The sequence below is a fragment of the Alligator sinensis genome, unplaced genomic scaffold, assembly GCF_000455745.1.
Source record: "Alligator sinensis unplaced genomic scaffold, ASM45574v1 scaffold197_1, whole genome shotgun sequence".
NCBI lineage: Eukaryota > Metazoa > Chordata > Crocodylia > Alligatoridae > Alligator > Alligator sinensis.
In genome coordinates this window covers 474,165-478,459 of record NW_005842928.1, presented here as the reverse complement: position 1 = coordinate 478,459, position 4,295 = coordinate 474,165, and the positions used below count along the sequence as shown (strand labels likewise).

Below are 4,295 nucleotides of genomic sequence, written 5' to 3'. Positions count from 1 at the left end.
CATTCTATACTTCATAATAACTATATTTATCTTTCATCTATGTGTAGATACTTCCTTCTTTTTTCCCCTGCCTTCCTTCCTGAACAAGTTATACCCATCCATGACAAACGTTCCAGTCAAGGGAACTATTCAACTGAGCCTGAGTTATCCCAGGTAGATCATAATTCTGTTGCATATTAAGACTTTTAGTTTTTGCTGTTTATTTCCCATGCTTGCATTAGTACTTAAGCATCTTAGATGACTAGCTGATTGGCCCGCTAGTTTCCCTATTCCAGTCTCATTAATATTCCTCATGATATCTCCTCTTCCTAGTCTTTTATCTAGGTTGCCTTACTTTGGTCTCTGTCCCTCTGTGAACCTAGCTTAAAGTCCTCGGCACGATAGCAAGATGGAAGACACCTAGATCATTCAGCCAATTTCCTTGCCCAATGCTAGGTTATAACTTGCAGAACATTTTATAGCATTTGTCCTAGCTGGTTATGAAAGTACCAAGCAAAGGGTGCTTCCACCACTGGATAAATTTGTCCATCTTTGCTATTTTTTACTTTTCGTATAATTCTAGGGTGTTAACCTTTGTCACCTTTGAGCTAATCAGTAGATCATTAGCTCTTGTTTGTAAGTCAGTTTCTCCAGCCCTCGATCCTTTAGGTCTGTGATTCCCAAAGGGTGCGCTGTGAGAGCAATGGAAGTGTGCTGAAAGATCCCTATGTGTGAGGAGGAAAATACTATCCTCCCCTGTTCAGCATCCTGTGCCTGCCCCAGCTACTCCAGTGGCACTTGTGGCTGCTCCTCTGGGACTTCTGTCTCACCCTATCTCACCTCCAGGCAGCCTCTCTGCTGGTTCCCTTCGTGTTCCCAGCAGCGTGCTCTGCTGTGAGCAGACCGACGCACAGATGGAGATGTGCTATGCAGCCCAGTTCATCCCCTCCACTCCTCCCGCACTCCCAGGAGGGGCTGCAGGGGTGGTCACCAGCATGGGAGATTTTGCAGGGGCAGCTTCAGCAGTGAGGATTGCCCTGGCCCCCTGAGGTACAGACCAGGGGCTGGGAGGGGGCAGACAGTGGAAAGAGCAGGGCACAATAAATAGCACCAGCTAGATCAGTGATTCTCATCTCTTTTAGCTTCAAGACCCCCCCTCCATGTCTTTAAAGATTTTCAGTCTCCATGAGTGATTCTCAGCTGGGGTGTTGCAAAATCCAGGAAAGTTGTGGAGTTTTTTTTAACAGTACCACTCAACACTGACATGATTTCCTTTGGCAGAAGAAAGGAATATGTTATATGTTTGGGGAAAACCCCCCACCTTTTTGGGTGTAAGGGTGAAGCGTGCCTGTAATCTTAATTTGGAAAAAGTGTGCCTCAGGAATCAAAAGCTGGTGAAACACTGCTTTAGGTTGTTTTTTGTTGTTTTTGTTTTTCTGTTAATTCCCTCTGGCTTGTCAAATATCTTTGGGAGAATGTGGTGCCCAGAACAAAAGCAGCATTCTTGGTGCAGATACCCTAGGGCCATATGGAGAAGGATTTAACCTCCCTGCTTTGAAGTGCAATGCCTTTGTGTATTAGGTTAAAGAGTGCTTGGTTTTACTTGCCGGGTGACCCTGCAACTTCCAGATTTGAAGGGAAAGTTTAATCCTGGGCCTATTTCAGCACTATGGTATCTCATGTTTCTTCCTTGTAATGAATAATATGGGATAGTATTGAATCCCTTTTCCCTAAATATATTAGGTTGAATTTTCCAAGGTTTATCAAACTTTGTCCCCATCCTTCTATTCTTTCTAGATCCCTTTGAATTATTTCTTATGTCCCATAGGCTGCAGAATGGGGCGGGCCACCTGAGCCATGGCCCAACCAACTTTTAGTACGTTAATTTAGCTAGCTATGCAGTTAAAAATAGCTATACAGTTTTAACCAGAATGACAATTATGCATTTGTGGGTTATATACATTAACATGCTAAAAGTTGGTTGGGCCATGGCCTGGGTGGCCCACCCCATTCTGAGGCCTATGCTTTGTCCTGACTGTTGTATTCAACTCCTTCCATCAGTGAATTTCACATAAAAATGATACTCTCAGTCAGCTTGAATTCATTTTCAAATGTAAAGGAGAACAAGAGAAAGCCTTATTTTTGCTTAGGTCGCCCACTTCCTGGGTAAGTGTTGTAACCAGGCACCAGGCACAAATGCAAAACATAAGCATCATTGCCCATCTTTCTCTTTAATGTTACCTAAAACATTCCCCCTCCGTCCCCTTTCAAAAAATTGCTTAGGGAATATAAATGTTGGTAAAAATAAAGATTTAGGGTAAATAAAAGGCTGCAGAGTGTAAATAGAGGGTAAAAGTAAGAGTATTATTAATTAAGAAGTGCCATGCAAACTAAAAATAAGCATACAAAACAAACAAAGTTCTAAAACACGAGAAGTACATGACTAATATAGGGAGTCCTTGAGAAACAAAGAACACAAAGTTAATACAGAGTCTTGGAAAGAACATGTTTTGGTTTAAGGTGAAATTGCAAATTGTATTAGCTATCTGTAAAGCTTTTTTTGTTAAAACGAATCTAAGTAGCTGATGCACATTAGCAGGTTTAACATGATAGGTCAACTAGTAAAACTAGAATGGTATGATAAAGGGCGTTGTTTGGAAATCAGAGTCTTTGGATTTAAAGTGCACTGCCTACGCTGCTTAATTAACTGTGCCTTACTAAAGTGATGTAATTTTTTATTTTCTGATTTTGCCATACTCATATAGAAAGTTTAACTTGGCATGAATGTTATTTAACACAATTTCCTGAAAATTCTTTAAATCTCAGCATTTTGCAATTAAGTCTTTTAGTGTCCTTACTGTAAAAAATTGAGGCCAATTGCAACTGAATCTGATAAGATAACAGTAATGTAAACACTTAATTTAAATAATAAGAAAAACTGATCAAATTGACAACACTAATTTAGGATGTGTAGGCAACACTCAGGGTAAGCAAGAAGGAGCCTGACTGTAACCTTGTGGCTGTAGCTCTTCCAAGGGTCCCTGGTTCTAGCCCCTGCTTCTGGGACTGTATGTGCACTTTACATTTACACAATCATTAAAATCATAGGATCATAGAAAGTCAGGGTTGGAAGGGACCTCAGGAGATCATCTAGTCTAACCCCCTGCTCAAATCACAACCATCCCCAACTAGATTATCCCAGCCAAAGCTTTGTCTAGCCAGGTCTTTAAAACCTCCAAGAGTGGAGAGTCCACAACCTCTCTCAGTAACCTGTTCCAGTGTTTTACTACCCTCCTAGTGAGAAAGTTCTTCCTAATATCTAACCTAAACTTCTCTTGCTGCAACTTGAGACCATTACTCCTTGTTCTGTCATCTGCCACCACTGAAAACAGTCTAGCTCTATCCTCTTTCAAATCACTCAGGTAGATGAAGGATGCTATTAAATCCCCTCTCAGTCTTCTCTAGACTAAATAAGCCCAGTTCCCCCAGCCTCTCGTCATAAGTCTCAGCCCCCAAATCATCCACTGGACTCTCTCCAATTTGTCACATTTGTGAAAAAGAAAGAATAACCCTAACAACAGAGACTGGAACTCAGGACTCCCTCCATGCATCCTTCCAAGGCCATTGAGGCAGGCTCCTTGTTGCCTCCTTGTTTTCTGACACTTGCACTCTTGGATGCCCAGTGACCCAGCTTCAAAATGAGAGGTGGAGGGTGTCCTTATCTAGCCTGTTGTATAGCTTGGTGGTTAGGATGTTTTGGGAAATAGATGATGTGACATTCAAATCCCATACCACTTTATGGCTGAGTGCATTAATCACTAGGGAGAATAATATGACTTGCAGACAGAAGGAAGAGTGAAAGGAAAAAAGACCAGGGATTGATAATAAAACTAGGAAAAACAAGTGTGAATATTTGAGACTCATTCTTAGGAAGAATTAACAGAACTTTAATAAGGGAAGACACAAAACAGAAGGATGCACTTGGGAGCAAGGTATATGACATGGACCTGATGTTACAGATGATCCTGATGGGAGCAGAAAATAACTCACTGATGATGATTCATGTTAGAGCAGATGATATAGCCAGGTATTCATTGACATCGAAGCAAACTGCACGAGGCTGGGGAAGGCATTTAAAGAAGCATAAGTTCATGTGATCTTCAGTAGGATTCTGCATGTCCTATGAGGAACAGGGCACAGGCATGACAAGCAATGTTCCCTCTAAGGAGTAGTGGTCTGTGAGCGTGCCGCTTCCATGGGGTGTGGGACACTTACTGAAGGTAAGCTCCTCACTCCTCACCCGGGGCAGGCAGCGG

The 4,295-nt window shown here is 42.0% G+C and overlaps 1 long non-coding RNA gene across 2 annotated transcripts in view; it reads right to left on the bottom strand.

The window, feature by feature from the left end:
• Window positions 1-3,568: 3,568 nt before the first annotated feature.
• The window catches only part of LOC112548106, an 11,203-nt gene continuing 10,476 nt past the window's right edge, over window positions 3,569-4,295 (bottom strand). For both annotated transcript variants that reach the window (XR_003091912.1, XR_003091911.1), the window contains exon 3: window positions 3,569-4,099. This is a non-coding gene — a long non-coding RNA (uncharacterized LOC112548106). The remainder of the gene's footprint in view (window positions 4,100-4,295) is intronic.